Source organism: Coturnix japonica, chromosome 20 (assembly GCF_054131305.1).
Source record: "Coturnix japonica strain WE chromosome 20, WE-NBRP24, whole genome shotgun sequence".
Lineage (NCBI taxonomy): Eukaryota > Metazoa > Chordata > Aves > Galliformes > Phasianidae > Coturnix > Coturnix japonica.
This window is the reverse complement of record NC_140682.1, coordinates 841,052-857,882: the sequence shown is the minus strand read 5'-3', so window position 1 is coordinate 857,882 and position 16,831 is coordinate 841,052.

Genomic DNA, 16,831 nt, shown 5'->3' with positions numbered 1-16,831 from the left:
CGTAGCCGCAGTAGATTCCGAGTTGAGTCGTAGCCGCAGTAGATTCTGAGTTGAGTCGTAGCCGCAGTAGATTCCGAGTTGAGTCGTAGCCGCAGTAGATTCAGAGTTGAGTCGGAGCCGCAGTAGATTCTGAGTTGAATCGTAGCCGCAATAGTTTCGGAGTTGAGTCGTAGCCGCAGTAGATTCCGAGTTGAGTCGTAGCCGCAGTAGATTCCGAGTTGAGTCGTAGCCGCAGTAGATTCCGAGTTGAGTCGTAGCCGCAGTAGATTCCGAGTTGAGTCGTAGCCGCAGTAGCTTCCGAGTTGAGTCGTAGCCGCTGTAGATTCTGAGTTGAGTCTTAGCCGCAGTAGATTCAGAGTTGAGTCGGAGCCGCAGTAGATTCTGAGTTGAATCGTAGCCGCAATAGTTTCGGAGTTGAGTCGTAGCCGCAGTAGATTCCGAGTTGAGTCGTAGCCGCAGTAGATTCCGAGTTGAGTCGTAGCCGCAGTAGATTCCGAGTTGAGTCGTAGCCGCAGTAGATTCCGAGTTGAGTCGTAGCCGCAGTAGATTCCGAGTCGAGTCGTAGCCACAGTAGATTCCGAGTTGAGACGTCGCTGCAGTAGTTTCCGAGTTAAGACGTAGGTGCAGTAGACTCCGAGTTGAGTCGTAGCCGTAGTAGATTTCGAGTTAAGACGGAGGTGCAGTAGACTCCGAGTTGAGTCGTAGCCGCAGTAGATTCCAAGTTAAGTCGTAGCCGCAGTAGATTCCGAGTTGAGTCGTAGCCGCTGTAGATTCCGAGTAGAGTCGTAGGTGCAGTAGATTCTGATTTGAGTCGTAGCCGCAGTAGATTCCGAGTTGAGTCTTAGCCGCAGTAGATTCTGAGTTGAGTCGTAGCCGCAGTAGATTCCGAGTTGAGTCGTAGCCGCAGTAGATTCCGAGTTAAGACGTAGTTGCAGTAGACTCCGAGTTGAGTCGTAGCCGCAGTAGATTCCGAGTTGAGTTGTAGCCGCAGTAGATTCTGAGTTGAGACGTAGGTGCAGTAGATTCCGAGTTGAGTCGTAGCCGCAGTTGATTCTGAGTTGAGTCGTAGCCGCAGTAGATTCCGAGTTGAGTCGTAGCCGCAGTAGATTCTGAGTTGAGTCGTATCCGCAGTAGATTCGGAGTTGAGTCGTAGCCGCAGTAGATTCCGAGTTGAGTCGTAGCTGCAGTAGATTCCGAGTTGAGTCTTAGCCACAGTAGATTCTGAGTTGAGTTTTAGCCGCAGTAGATTCCGAGTTGAGTCGTAGCCGCAGTAGATTCTGAGTTGAGTCGTAGCCGCAGTAGATTCCGAGTTGAGTCGTAGCCGCAGTAGATTCTGAGTTGACTCGTAGCCGCGGTAGATTCGGAGTTTAGTCGTAGCCGCAGTAGATTCCGAGTTGAGTCGTAGCCGCAGTAGTTTCCGAGTTAAGACGTAAGTGCAGTAGACTCCGAGTTGAGTCGTAGCTGCAGTAGATTCTGAGTTGAGTCGTAGCCGCAGTAGATTCCGAGTTGAGTCGTAGCCGCAGTAGATTCAGAGTTGAGTCGTAACCGCAGTTGATTCCGAGTTGAGTCGTAGCCGCAGTAGATTCCGAGTTAAGACGTAGGTGCAGTAGACTCCGAGTTGAGTCGTAGCCGCAGTAGATTCCGAGTTGAGTTGTAGCCGCAGTAGATTCTGAGTTGAGACGTAGGTGCAGTAGATTCCGAGTTGAGTCGTAGCCGCAGTTGATTCTGAGTTGAGTCGTAGCCGCAGTAGATTCCGAGTTGAGTCGTAGCCGCAGTAGATTCTGAGTTGAGTCGTATCCGCAGTAGATTCGGAGTTGAGTCGTAGCCGCAGTAGATTCCGAGTTGAGTCGTAGCTGCAGTAGATTCCGAGTTGAGTCGTAGTGGGAGTAGATTCCGAATTGAGTCGTAGCCGCAGTAGATTCCGAGTTGAGTCGTAGCCGCAGGAGATTCCGAGTTGAGTCGTAGCCGCAGTAGATTCTGAGTTGATTCGTAGCCGCAGTAGACTCCGAGTTGAGTCGTAGCCGCAGTAGATTCCGAGTTGAGTTGTAGCCGCAGTAGATTCTGAGTTGAGACGTAGGTGTAGTAGATTCCGAGTTGAGTCGTAGCCGCAGTTGATTCTGAGTTGAGTCGTAGCCGCAGTAGATTCCGAGTTGATTCGTAGCCGCAGTAGATTCTGAGTTGAGTCGTATCCGCAGTAGATTCGGAGTTGATTTTTAGCCGCAGTTGATTCCGAGTTGAGTCGTAGCCGCAGTAGATTCTGAGTTGAGTCGTAGCGGCAGTAGATTCCGAGTTGAGTCGTAGCCGCAGTAGATTCTGAGTTGAGTCGTAGCCGCGGTAGATTCGGAGTTTAGTCGTAGCCGCAGTAGATTCCGAGTTGAGTCGTAGCCGCAGTAGTTTCCGAGTTAAGACGTAAGTGCAGTAGACTCCGAGTTGAGTCGTAGCCGCAGTAGATTCCGAGTTGAGTCTTAGCCACAGTAGATTCTGAGTTGAGATTTAGCCGCGGTAGATTTTGAGTTGAGTCGTAGCTGCAGTAGATTCTGAGTTGAGTCGTAGCCGCAGTAGATTCCGAGTTGAGTCGTAGCCGCAGTAGATTCTGAGTTGAGTCGTAGCCGCGGTAGATTCGGAGTTGAGTCGTAGCCGCAGTAGATTCCGAGTTGAGTCGTAGCCGCAGTAGATTCCGAGTTAAGACGTAGGTGCAGTAGACTCCGAGTTGAGTCGTAGCCGCAGTAGATTCTGAGTTGAGACGTAGGTGCAGTAGATTCCGAGTTGAGTCGTAGCCGCAGTTGATTCTGAGTTGAGTCGTAGCCGCAGTAGATTCCGAGTTGAGTCGTAGCCGCAGTAGATTCTGAGTTGAGTCGTAGCCGCAGTAGATTCCGAGTTGAGTCGTAGCCGCAGTAGATTCTGAGTTGAGTCGTAGCCGCAGTAGATTCCGAGTTGAGTCGTAGCGGGAGTAGATTCCAAGTTGAGTCGTAGCCGCAGTAGATTCTGAGTTGAATCGTAGCCGCAGTAGTTTCGGAGTTGAGTCGTAGTAGGAGTAGATTCCGAATTGAGTCGTAGCCGCAGTAGATTCCGAGTTGAGTCGTAGCCGCAGTAGATTCCGAGTTGAGTCGTAGCCGCAGTAGATTCTGAGTTGAGACGTAGGCGCAGTAGATTCCGAGTTGAGTCGTAGCCGCAGTAGATTCTGAGTTGAGTCGTAGCCGCAGTTGATTCCGAGTTGAGACGTAGCTGCAGTAGTTTCCGAGTTAAGACGTAGGTGCAGTAGACTCCGAGTTGAGTCGTAGCCGCAGTAGATTCCGAGTTAAGACGTAGGTGCAGTAGACTCCGAGTTGAGTCGTAGCCGCAGTAGATTCCAAGTTAAGTCGTAGCCGCAGTAGATTCCGAGTTGAGTCGTAGCCGCAGTAGATTCCGAGTTGAGTCGTAGGTGCAGTAGATTCTGATTTGAGTCGTAGCCGCAGTAGATTCCGAGTTGAGTCGTAGCCGCAGTAGATTCTGAGTTGAGTCGTAGCCGCAGTAGATTCCGAGCTGAGTCGTAGCCGCAGTAGATTCAGAGTTGAGTCGTAGCCGCAGTAGATTCTGAGTTGAATCGTAGCCGCAATAGTTTCGGAGTTGAGTCGTATCCGCAGTAGATTCCGAGTTGAGTCGTAGCCGCAGTAGATTCCGAGTTGAGTCGTAGCCGCAGTAGATTCCGAGTTGAGTCGTAGCCGCAGTAGATTCTGAGTTGATTCGTAGCCGCAGTAGATTCCGAGTTGAGTCGTAGCCGCTGTAGATTCTGAGTTGAGTCTTAGCCGCAGTAGATTCCGAGTCGAGTCGTAGCCACAGTAGATTCCGAGTTGAGACGTAGCTGCAGTAGTTTCCGAGTTAAGACGTAGGTGCAGTAGACTCCGAGTTGAGTCGTAGCCGTAGTAGATTTCGAGTTAAGACGGAGGTGCAGTAGACTCCGAGTTGAGTCGTAGCCGCAGTAGATTCCAAGTTAAGTCGTAGCCGCAGTAGATTCCGAGTTGAGTCTTAGCCACAGTAGATTCTGAGTTGAGATTTAGCCGCGGTAGATTCCGAGTTGAGTCGTAGCTGCAGTAGATTCTGAGTTGAGACGTAGGTGCAGTAGATTCCGAGTTGAGTCGTAGCCGCAGTTGATTCTGAGTTGAGTCGTAGCCGCAGTAGATTCTGAGTTGAGTCGTAGCCGCAGTAGATTGTGAGTTGAGTCGGAGCCGCAGTAGATTCGGAGTTGAGTCGTAGCCGCAGTAGATTCCGAGTTGAGTCGTAGCCGCAGTAGATTCCGAGTTGAGTCTTAGCCACAGTAGATTTTGAGTTGAGATTTAGCCGCAGTAGATTCCGAGTTGAGTCGTAGCCGCAGTAGATTCTGAGTTGAGTCGTAGCCGCAGTAGATTCCGAGTTGAGTCGTAGCCGCAGTAGATTCTGAGTTGAGTCGTAGGCGCGGTAGATTCGGAGTCGTAGCCGCAGTAAAGTCCGAGTTGAGTCGTAGCCGCAGTAGATTCCGAGTTAAGACGTAAGTGCAGTAGACTCCGAGTTGAGTCGTAGCCGCAGTAGTTTCCGAGTTGAGTCGTAGCCGCAGTAGATTCTGAGTTGAGTCTTAGCCGCATTAGATTCTGAGTTGAGTTTTAGCTGCAGTAGATTCCGAGTTGAGTCGTAGCCGCAGTAGATTCTGAGTTGAGTCGCAGCCGCGGTAGATTCCGAGTTGAGTCGTAGCCGCAGTAGAGTCCGAGTTGAGTCGTAGCCGCAGTAGATTCCGAGTTAAGAAGTAAGTGCAGTACACTCCGAGTTGAGTCGTAGCCGTAGTAGTTTCCGAGTTGAGTCGTAGCCGCAGTAGATTCTGAGTTGAGTCTTAGCCGCATTAGATTCTGAGTTGAGTTTTAGCCGCAGTAGATTCCGAGTTGAGTCGTAGCCGCAGTAGATTCTGAGTTGAGTCGTAGCCGCGGTAGATTCGGAGTTGAGTGGTAGCCGCAGTAGATTCCGAGTTGAGTCGTAGCCGCAGTAGATTCCGAGTTAAGACGTAAGTGCAGTAGACTCCGAGTTGAGTCGTAGCCGCAGTAGATTCCGAGTTGAGTCGTAGCCGCAGTAGATTCCGAGTTGAGTCGTAGCCGCAGTAGATTCTGAGTTTATTCGTAGCCGCAGTAGATTCCGAGTTGAGTCGTAGCCGCTGTAGATTCTGAGTTGAGTCGTAGCCGCGGTAGATTCGGAGTTGAGTCGTAGCCGCAGTAGATTCCGAGTTGAGTCGTAGCCGCAGTAGATTCCGAGTTAAGACGTAGGTGCAGTAGACTCCGAGTTGAGTCGTAGCCGCAGTAGATTCCGAGTTGAGTCGTAGCCGCTGTAGATTCTGAGTTGAGTCGTAGCCGCGGTAGATTCGGAGTTGAGTCGTAGCCGCAGTAGATTCCGAGTTGAGTCGTAGCCGCAGTAGATTCCGAGTTAAGACGTAGGTGCAGTAGACTCCGAGTTGAGTCGTAGCCGCAGTAGATTCCGAGTTGAGTTGTAGCCGCAGTAGATTCTGAGTTGAGACGTAGGTGCAGTAGATTCCGAGTTGAGTCGTAGCCGCAGTTGATTCTGAGTTGAGTCGTAGCCGCAGTAGATTCCGAGTTGAGTCGTAGCCGCAGTAGATTCTGAGTTGAGTCGGAGCCGCAGTAGATTCGGAGTTGAGTCGTAGCCGCAGTAGATTCCGAGTTGAGTCGTAGCCGCAGTAGATTCTGAGTTGAGTCGTATCCGCAGTAGATTCCGAGTTGAGTCGTAGCCGCAGTAGATTCCGAGTTGAGTCGTAGCCGCAGTAGATTCCGAGTTGAGTCGTAGCCGCAGTAGATTCTGAGTTGATTCGTAGCCGCAGTAGATTCCGAGTTGAGTCGTAGCCGCTGTAGATTCTGAGTTGAGTCTTAGCCGCAGTAGATTCCGAGTCGAGTCGTAGCCACAGTAGATTCCGAGTTGAGACGTAGCTGCAGTAGTTTCCGAGTTAAGACGTAGGTGCAGTAGACTCCGAGTTGAGTCGTAGCCGTAGTAGATTTCGAGTTAAGACGGAGGTGCAGTAGACTCCGAGTTGAGTCGTAGCCGCAGTAGATTCCAAGTTAAGTCGTAGCCGCAGTAGATTCCGAGTTGAGTCTTAGCCACAGTAGATTCTGAGTTGAGATTTAGCCGCGGTAGATTCCGAGTTGAGTCGTAGCTGCAGTAGATTCTGAGTTGAGACGTAGGTGCAGTAGATTCCGAGTTGAGTCGTAGCCGCAGTTGATTCTGAGTTGAGTCGTAGCCGCAGTAGATTCTGAGTTGAGTCGTAGCCGCAGTAGATTGTGAGTTGAGTCGGAGCCGCAGTAGATTCGGAGTTGAGTCGTAGCCGCAGTAGATTCCGAGTTGAGTCGTAGCCGCAGTAGATTCCGAGTTGAGTCTTAGCCACAGTAGATTTTGAGTTGAGATTTAGCCGCAGTAGATTCCGAGTTGAGTCGTAGCCGCAGTAGATTCTGAGTTGAGTCGTAGCCGCAGTAGATTCCGAGTTGAGTCGTAGCCGCAGTAGATTCTGAGTTGAGTCGTAGGCGCGGTAGATTCGGAGTCGTAGCCGCAGTAAAGTCCGAGTTGAGTCGTAGCCGCAGTAGATTCCGAGTTAAGACGTAAGTGCAGTAGACTCCGAGTTGAGTCGTAGCCGCAGTAGTTTCCGAGTTGAGTCGTAGCCGCAGTAGATTCTGAGTTGAGTCTTAGCCGCATTAGATTCTGAGTTGAGTTTTAGCTGCAGTAGATTCCGAGTTGAGTCGTAGCCGCAGTAGATTCTGAGTTGAGTCGCAGCCGCGGTAGATTCCGAGTTGAGTCGTAGCTGCAGTAGAGTCCGAGTTGAGTCGTAGCCGCAGTAGATTCCGAGTTAAGAAGTAAGTGCAGTAGACTCCGAGTTGAGTCGTAGCCGTAGTAGTTTCCGAGTTGAGTCGTAGCCGCAGTAGATTCTGAGTTGAGTCTTAGCCGCATTAGATTCTGAGTTGAGTTTTAGCCGCAGTAGATTCCGAGTTGAGTCGTAGCCGCAGTAGATTCTGAGTTGAGTCGTAGCCGCGGTAGATTCGGAGTTGAGTGGTAGCCGCAGTAGATTCCGAGTTGAGTCGTAGCCGCAGTAGATTCCGAGTTAAGACGTAAGTGCAGTAGACTCCGAGTTGAGTCGTAGCCGCAGTAGATTCCGAGTTGAGTCGTAGCCGCAGTAGATTCCGAGTTGAGTCGTAGCCGCAGTAGATTCTGAGTTTATTCGTAGCCGCAGTAGATTCCGAGTTGAGTCGTAGCCGCTGTAGATTCTGAGTTGAGTCGTAGCCGCGGTAGATTCGGAGTTGAGTCGTAGCCGCAGTAGATTCCGAGTTGAGTCGTAGCCGCAGTAGATTCCGAGTTAAGACGTAGGTGCAGTAGACTCCGAGTTGAGTCGTAGCCGCAGTAGATTCCGAGCTGAGTCGTAGCCGCAGTAGATTCTGAGTTGAGTCGTAGCCACAGTAGATTCCGAGTTGAGACGTAGCTGCAGTAGATTCCGAGTTAAGACGTAGGTGCAGTAGACTCCGAGTTGAGTCGTAGCAGCAGTAGATTCCGAGTTGAGTCGTAGCCACAGTAGATTCCGAGTTAAGACGTAGGTGCAGTAGACTCCGAGTTGAGTCGTAGCCGCAGTAGATTCCGAGTTGAGTTGTAGCCGCAGTAGATTCTGAGTTGAGACGTAGGTGCAGTAGATTCCGAGTTGAGTCGTAGCCGCAGTTGATTCTGAGTTGAGTCGTAGCCGCAGTAGATTCCGAGTTGAGTCGTAGCCGCAGTAGATTCTGAGTTGAGTCGGAGCCGCAGTAGATTCGGAGTTGAGTCGTAGCCGCAGTAGATTCCGAGTTGAGTCGTAGCCGCAGTAGATTCCGAGTTGAGTCTTAGCCGCAGTAGATTCTGAGTTGAATCGTAGCCGCTGTAGATTCGGAGTTGAATCGTAGCCGCTGTAGATTCGGAGTTGAGTCGTAGCCGCAGTAGATTCCGAGTTGAGTCGTAGCCGCATTAGTTTCCGAGTTAAGACGTAGGTGCAGTAGACTCCGAGTTGAGTCGTAGCCGCAGTAGATTCCGAGTTGAGTTGTAGCCGCAGTAGATTCTGAGTTGAGACGTAGGTGCAGTAGATTCCGAGTTGAGTCGTAGCCGCAGTTGATTCTGAGTTGAGTCGTAGCCGCAGTAGATTCCGAGTTGAGTCGTAGCCGCAGTAGATTCTGAGTTGAGTCGGAGCCGCAGTAGATTCGGAGTTGAGTCGTAGCCGCAGTAGATTCCGAGTTGAGTCGTAGCCGCAGTAGATTCCGAGTTGAGTCTTAGCCACAGTAGATTCTGAGTTGAGATTTAGCCGCAGTAGATTCCGAGTTGAGTCGTAGCCGCAGTAGATTCTGAGTTGAGTCGTAGCCGCAGTAGATTCCGAGTTGAGTCGTAGCCGCAGTAGATTCTGAGTTGAGTCGTAGCCGCGGTAGATTCGGAGTTGAGTCTTAGCCGCAGTAGAGTCCGAGTTGAGTCGTAGCCGCAGTAGATTCCGAGTTAAGACGTAAGTGCAGTAGTCTCCGAGTTGAGTCGTAGCCGCAGTAGTTTCCGAGTTGATTCGTAGCCGCAGTAGATTCTGAGTTGAGTCGTAGCCGCAGTTGATTCCGAGTTGAGTTTTAGCCGCAGTAGATTCCGAGATGAGTCGTAGCCACAGTAGATTCTGAGTTGAGTCGTAGCCGCAGTAGATTCCGAGTTGAGTCGTAGCCGCAGTAGATTCTGAGTTGAGTCGTAGCCGCAGTAGATTCCGAGTTGAGTCGTAGCGGGAGTAGATTCCGAGTTGAGTCGTAGCCGCAGTAGATTCTGAGTTGAGACGTAGGCGCAGTAGATTCCGAGTTGAATCGTAGAAGCAGTTGATTCTGAGTTGAGTCGTAGTCGCAGTAGATTCCGAGTTGAGTCGTAGCCGCAGTAGATTCTGAGTTGAGTCGTAGCCGCAGTAGATTCCGAGTTGAGTCGTAGCGGGAGTAGATTCCGAGTTGAGTCGTAGCCGCAGTAGATTCTGAGTTGAATCGTAGCCGCAGTAGTTTCGGAGTTGAGTCGTAGCGGGAGTAGATTCCGAGTGGAGTCGTAGCCGCAGTAGATTCCGAGTTGAGTCGTAGCCGCAGTAGATTCTGAGTTGATTCGTAGCCGCAGTAGATTCCAAGTTGAGTCGTAGCCTCTGTAGATTCTAATTTGAGTTGTAGCCGCAGTAGATTCTGAGTTGAGTCGTAGCCGCAGTTGATTCCGAGTTGTGACGTAGCTGCAGTAGTTTCCGAGTTAAGACGTAGGTGCAGTAGACTCCGAGTTGAGTCGTAGCCGCAGTAGATTCCGAGTTAAGACGTAGGTGCAGTAGACTCCGAGTTGAGTCGTAGCCGCAGTAGATTCCAAGTTAAGTCGTAGCCGCAGTAGATTCCGAGTTGAGTCGTAGCCGCAGTAGATTCCGAGTTGAGTCGTAGGTGCAGTAGATTCTGATTTGAGTCGTAGCCGCAGTAGATTCCGAGTTGAGTCGTAGCCGCAGTAGATTCTGAGTTGAGTCGTAGCCGTAGTAGATTCCGAGTTGAGTCATAGCCGCAGTAGATTCAGAGTTGAGTCGTAGCCGCAGTAGATTCTGAGTTGAATCGTAGCCGCAATAGTTTCGGAGTTGAGTCGTAGCCGCAGTAGATTCCGAGTTGAGTCGTAGCCGCAGTAGATTCCGAGTTGAGTCGTAGCCGCAGTAGATTCCGAGTTGAGTCGTAGCCGCAGTAGACTCCGAGTTGAGTCGTAGCCGCAGTAGATTCCGAGTTGAGTCGTAGCCTCTGTAGATTCTGAGTTGAGTCTTAGCCGCAGTAGATTCCGAGTCGAGTCGTAGCCGTAGTAGATTCCGAGTTGAGTCGTAGCCGCAGTAGATTCTGAGTTGAGTCGTAGCCGCAGTTGATTCCGATATGAGACGTAGCTGCAGTAGTTTCCGAGTTAAGACGTAGGTGCAGTAGACTCTGAGTTGAGTCGTAGCCGTAGTAGATTTCGAGTTAAGACGGAGGTGCAGTAGACTCCAAGTTGAGTCGTAGCCGCAGTAGATTCTGAGTTGAGTCGTAGCCGCAGTAGATTCCGAGTTGAGTCGTAGCGGGAGTAGATTCCGAGTTGAGTCGTAGCCGCAGTAGATTCTGAGTTGAGACGTAGGCGCAGTAGATTCCGAGTTGAATCGTAGAAGCAGTTGATTCTGAGTTGAGTCGTAGTCGCAGTAGATTCCGAGTTGAGTCGTAGCCGCAGTAGATTCTGAGTTGAGTCGTAGCCGCAGTAGATTCCGAGTTGAGTCGTAGCGGGAGTAGATTCCGAGTTGAGTCGTAGCCGCAGTAGATTCTGAGTTGAATCGTAGCCGCAGTAGTTTCGGAGTTGAGTCGTAGCGGGAGTAGATTCCGAGTGGAGTCGTAGCCGCAGTAGATTCCGAGTTGAGTCGTAGCCGCAGTAGATTCTGAGTTGATTCGTAGCCGCAGTAGATTCCAAGTTGAGTCGTAGCCTCTGTAGATTCTAATTTGAGTTGTAGCCGCAGTAGATTCTGAGTTGAGTCGTAGCCGCAGTTGATTCCGAGTTGTGACGTAGCTGCAGTAGTTTCCGAGTTAAGACGTAGGTGCAGTAGACTCCGAGTTGAGTCGTAGCCGCAGTAGATTCCGAGTTAAGACGTAGGTGCAGTAGACTCCGAGTTGAGTCGTAGCCGCAGTAGATTCCAAGTTAAGTCGTAGCCGCAGTAGATTCCGAGTTGAGTCGTAGCCGCAGTAGATTCCGAGTTGAGTCGTAGGTGCAGTAGATTCTGATTTGAGTCGTAGCCGCAGTAGATTCCGAGTTGAGTCGTAGCCGCAGTAGATTCTGAGTTGAGTCGTAGCCGTAGTAGATTCCGAGTTGAGTCATAGCCGCAGTAGATTCAGAGTTGAGTCGTAGCCGCAGTAGATTCTGAGTTGAATCGTAGCCGCAATAGTTTCGGAGTTGAGTCGTAGCCGCAGTAGATTCCGAGTTGAGTCGTAGCCGCAGTAGATTCCGAGTTGAGTCGTAGCCGCAGTAGATTCCGAGTTGAGTCGTAGCCGCAGTAGACTCCGAGTTGAGTCGTAGCCGCAGTAGATTCCGAGTTGAGTCGTAGCCTCTGTAGATTCTGAGTTGAGTCTTAGCCGCAGTAGATTCCGAGTCGAGTCGTAGCCGTAGTAGATTCCGAGTTGAGTCGTAGCCGCAGTAGATTCTGAGTTGAGTCGTAGCCGCAGTTGATTCCGATATGAGACGTAGCTGCAGTAGTTTCCGAGTTAAGACGTAGGTGCAGTAGACTCTGAGTTGAGTCGTAGCCGTAGTAGATTTCGAGTTAAGACGGAGGTGCAGTAGACTCCAAGTTGAGTCGTAGACGCAGTACATTCCAAGTTAAGTCGTAGCCGCAGTAGATTCCGAGTTGAGTCGTAGCCGCAGTAGATTCCGAGTAGAGTCGTAGGTGCAGTAGATTCTGATTTGAGTCGTAGCCGCAGTAGATTCCGAGTTGAGTCGTAGCCGCAGTAGATTCTGAGTTGAGTCGTAGCCGCAGTAGATTCCGAGTTGAGTCGTAGCCGCAGTAGATTCCGAGTTGAGTCGTAGCCGCAGTTGATTCTGAGTTGAGTCGTAGCCGCAGTAGATTCCGAGTTAAGACCTAGGTGCAGTAGATTCCGAGTTGAGTCGTAGCCGCAGTTTATTCTGAGTTGAGTCGTAGCCGCAGTAGATTACGAGTTGAGTCGTAGCCGCAGTAGATTCTGTGTTGAGTCGTATCCGCAGTAGATTCGGAGTTGAGTCGTAGCCGCAGTAGATTCCGAGTTGAGTCGTAGCTGCAGTAGATTCCGAGTTGAGTCTTAGCCACAGTAGATTCTGAGTTGAGTTTTAGCCGCAGTAGATTCCGAGTTGAGTCGTAGCCGCAGTAGATTCTGAGTTGAGTCGTAGCCGCAGTAGATTCCGAGTTGAGTCATAGCCGCAGTAGATTCTGAGTTGAGTCGTAGCCGCGGTAGATTCGGAGTTTAGTCGTAGCCGCAGTAGATTCCGAGTTGAGTCGTAGCCGCAGTAGATTCCGAGTTAAGACGTAAGTGCAGTAGACTCCGAGTTGAGTCGTAGCCGCAGTAGATTCCGAGTTGAGTCGTAGCCGCAGTAGATTCTGAGTTGAGTCTTAGCCGCATTAGATTATGAGTTGAGTTTTAGCCGCGGTAGATTCCGAGTTGAGTCGTAGCTGCAGTAGATTCTGAGTTGAGTCGTAGCCGCAGTAGATTCCGAGTTGAGTCGTAGCCGCAGTAGATTCTGTGTTGACTCGTAGCCGCGGTAGATTTTGAGTTGAGTCGTAGCCGCAGTAGATTCCGAGTTGAGTCGTAGCCGCAGTAGATTCCGAGTTAAGACGTAGGTGCAGTAGACTCCGAGTTGAGTCGTAGCCGCAGTAGATTCTGAGTTGAGTCGTAGCCGCAGTAGATTCCGAGTTGAGTCTTAGCCGCAGTAGATTCTGAGTTGAGTTTTAGCCGCAGTAGATTCCGAGTTGAGTCGTAGCCGCAATAGATTCTGAGTTGAGTCGTAGCCGCAGTAGATTCCGAGTTGAGTCGTAGCCGCAGTAGATTCTGAGTTGAATCGTAGCCGCGGTAGATTCGGAGTTGAGTCGTAGCCGCAGTAGATTCCGAGTTGAGTCGTAGCCACAGTAGATTCCGAGTTAAGACGTAGGTGCAGTAGACTCCGAGTTGAGTCATAGCCGCAGTAGATTCCGAGTTGAGTTGTAGCCGCAGTAGATTCTGAGTTGAGACGTAGGTGCAGTAGATTCCGAGTTGAGTCGTAGCCGCAGTTGATTCTGAGTTGAGTCGTATCCGCAGTAGATTCCGAGTTGAGTCGTAGCCGCAGTAGATTCTGAGTTGAGTCGGAGCCGCAGTAGATTCGGAGTTGAGTCGTAGCCGCAGTAGATTCCGAGTTGAGTCGTAGCCGCAGTAGATTCCGAGTTGAGTCTTAGCCACAGTAGATTCCGAGTTGAGTCGTAGCCGCAGTAGATTCCGAGTTGAGTCGTAGCCGCAGTAGATTCTGAGTTGAGTCGTAGCCGCAGTAGATTCCGAGTTGAGTCGTAGCCGCAGTAGATTCTGAGTTGAGTCGTAGCCGCGGTAGATTCGGAGTTGAGTCGTAGCCGCGGTAGAGTCCGAGTTGAGTCGTAGCCGCAGTAGATTCCGAGTTAAGACGTAAGTGCAGTAGACTCCGAGTTGAGTCGTAGCCGCAGTAGTTTCCGAGTTGAGTCGTAGCCGCAGTAGATTCTGAGTTGTGTCTTAGCCGCATTAGATTCTGAGTTGGGTTTAAGCCGCAGTAGATTCCAAGTTGAGTCGTAGCCGCAGTAGATTCTGAGTTGAGTCGTAGCCGCAGTAGATTCCGAGTTGAGTTGTAGCCGCAGTAGATTCCGAGTAGAGTCGTAGGTGCAGTAGATTCTGATTTGAGTCGTAGCCGCAGTAGATTCCGAGATGAGTCGTTGCCGCAGTAGATTCTGAGTTGAGTCGTAGCCGCAGTAGATTCCGAGTTGAGTCATAGCCGCAGTAGATTCTGAGTTGAGTCGTAGCCGCGGTAGATTCGGAGTTTAGTCGTAGCCGCAGTAGATTCCGAGTTGAGTCGTAGCCGCAGTAGATTCCGAGTTAAGACGTAAGTGCAGTAGACTCCGAGTTGAGTCGTAGCCGCAGTAGATTCCGAGTTGAGTCGTAGCCGCAGTAGATTCTGAGTTGAGTCTTAGCCGCATTAGATTATGAGTTGAGTTTTAGCCGCGGTAGATTCCGAGTTGAGTCGTAGCTGCAGTAGATTCTGAGTTGAGTCGTAGCCGCAGTAGATTCCGAGTTGAGTCGTAGCCGCAGTAGATTCTGTGTTGACTCGTAGCCGCGGTAGATTTTGAGTTGAGTCGTAGCCGCAGTAGATTCCGAGTTGAGTCGTAGCCGCAGTAGATTCCGAGTTAAGACGTAGGTGCAGTAGACTCCGAGTTGAGTCGTAGCCGCAGTAGATTCTGAGTTGAGTCGTAGCCGCAGTAGATTCCGAGTTGAGTCTTAGCCGCAGTAGATTCTGAGTTGAGTTTTAGCCGCAGTAGATTCCGAGTTGAGTCGTAGCCGCAATAGATTCTGAGTTGAGTCGTAGCCGCAGTAGATTCCGAGTTGAGTCGTAGCCGCAGTAGATTCTGAGTTGAATCGTAGCCGCGGTAGATTCGGAGTTGAGTCGTAGCCGCAGTAGATTCCGAGTTGAGTCGTAGCCACAGTAGATTCCGAGTTAAGACGTAGGTGCAGTAGACTCCGAGTTGAGTCATAGCCGCAGTAGATTCCGAGTTGAGTTGTAGCCGCAGTAGATTCTGAGTTGAGACGTAGGTGCAGTAGATTCCGAGTTGAGTCGTAGCCGCAGTTGATTCTGAGTTGAGTCGTATCCGCAGTAGATTCCGAGTTGAGTCGTAGCCGCAGTAGATTCTGAGTTGAGTCGGAGCCGCAGTAGATTCGGAGTTGAGTCGTAGCCGCAGTAGATTCCGAGTTGAGTCGTAGCCGCAGTAGATTCCGAGTTGAGTCTTAGCCACAGTAGATTCCGAGTTGAGTCGTAGCCGCAGTAGATTCCGAGTTGAGTCGTAGCCGCAGTAGATTCTGAGTTGAGTCGTAGCCGCAGTAGATTCCGAGTTGAGTCGTAGCCGCAGTAGATTCTGAGTTGAGTCGTAGCCGCGGTAGATTCGGAGTTGAGTCGTAGCCGCGGTAGAGTCCGAGTTGAGTCGTAGCCGCAGTAGATTCCGAGTTAAGACGTAAGTGCAGTAGACTCCGAGTTGAGTCGTAGCCGCAGTAGTTTCCGAGTTGAGTCGTAGCCGCAGTAGATTCTGAGTTGTGTCTTAGCCGCATTAGATTCTGAGTTGGGTTTAAGCCGCAGTAGATTCCAAGTTGAGTCGTAGCCGCAGTAGATTCTGAGTTGAGTCGTAGCCGCAGTAGATTCCGAGTTGAGTTGTAGCCGCAGTAGATTCCGAGTAGAGTCGTAGGTGCAGTAGATTCTGATTTGAGTCGTAGCCGCAGTAGATTCCGAGATGAGTCGTTGCCGCAGTAGATTCTGAGTTGAGTCGTAGCCGCAGTAGATTCCGAGTTGAGTCGTAGCCGCAGTAGATTCAGAGTTGAGTCGTAGCCGCAGTTGATTCCGAGTTGAGTCGTAGCCGCAGTAGATTCCGAGTTAAGACGTAGGTGCAGTAGATTCCGAATTGAGTCGTAGCCGCAGTTGATTCTGAGTTGAGTCGTAGCCGCAGTAGATTCCGAGTTGAGTCGTAGCCGCAGTAGATTCTGAGTTCAGTCGTATCCGCAGTAGATTCGGAGTTGAGTCGTAGCCGCTGTAGATTCCGGGTTGAGTCGTAGCCGCAGTTGATTCTGAGTTGAGTCGTAGCCGCAGTAGATTCCGAGTTGAGTCGTAGCCGCAGTAGATTCTGAGTTGAGTCGGAGCCGCAGTAGATTCGGAGTTGAGTCGTAGCCGCAGTAGATTCCGAGTTGAGTCGTAGCCGCAGTAGATTCCGAGTTGAGTCTTAGCCACAGTAGATTCTGAGTTGAGATTTAGCCGCAGTAGATTCCGAGTTGAGTCGTAGCCGCAGTAGATTCTGAGTTGAGTCGTAGCCGCAGTAGATTCCGAGTTGAGTCGTAGCCGCAGTAGATTCTGAGTTGAGTCGTAGCCGCGGTAGATTCGGAGTTGAGTCTTAGCCGCAGTAGAGTCCGAGTTGAGTCGTAGCCGCAGTAGATTCCGAGTTAAGACGTAAGTGCAGTAGTCTCCGAGTTGAGTCGTAGCCGCAGTAGTTTCCGAGTTGATTCGTAGCCGCAGTAGATTCTGAGTTGAGTCGTAGCCGCAGTTGATTCCGAGTTGAGTTTTAGCCGCAGTAGATTCCGAGATGAGTCGTAGCCACAGTAGATTCTGAGTTGAGTCGTAGCCGCAGTAGATTCCGAGTTGAGTCGTAGCCGCAGTAGATTCTGAGTTGAGTCGTAGCCGCAGTAGATTCCGAGTTGAGTCGTAGCGGGAGTAGATTCCGAGTTGAGTCGTAGCCGCAGTAGATTCTGAGTTGAGACGTAGGCGCAGTAGATTCCGAGTTGAATCGTAGAAGCAGTTGATTCTGAGTTGAGTCGTAGTCGCAGTAGATTCCGAGTTGAGTCGTAGCCGCAGTAGATTCTGAGTTGAGTCGTAGCCGCAGTAGATTCCGAGTTGAGTCGTAGCGGGAGTAGATTCCGAGTTGAGTCGTAGCCGCAGTAGATTCTGAGTTGAATCGTAGCCGCAGTAGTTTCGGAGTTGAGTCGTAGCGGGAGTAGATTCCGAGTGGAGTCGTAGCCGCAGTAGATTCCGAGTTGAGTCGTAGCCGCAGTAGATTCTGAGTTGATTCGTAGCCGCAGTAGATTCCAAGTTGAGTCGTAGCCTCTGTAGATTCTAATTTGAGTTGTAGCCGCAGTAGATTCTGAGTTGAGTCGTAGCCGCAGTTGATTCCGAGTTGTGACGTAGCTGCAGTAGTTTCCGAGTTAAGACGTAGGTGCAGTAGACTCCGAGTTGAGTCGTAGCCGCAGTAGATTCCGAGTTAAGACGTAGGTGCAGTAGACTCCGAGTTGAGTCGTAGCCGCAGTAGATTCCAAGTTAAGTCGTAGCCGCAGTAGATTCCGAGTTGAGTCGTAGCCGCAGTAGATTCCGAGTTGAGTCGTAGGTGCAGTAGATTCTGATTTGAGTCGTAGCCGCAGTAGATTCCGAGTTGAGTCGTAGCCGCAGTAGATTCTGAGTTGAGTCGTAGCCGTAGTAGATTCCGAGTTGAGTCATAGCCGCAGTAGATTCAGAGTTGAGTCGTAGCCGCAGTAGATTCTGAGTTGAATCGTAGCCGCAATAGTTTCGGAGTTGAGTCGTAGCCGCAGTA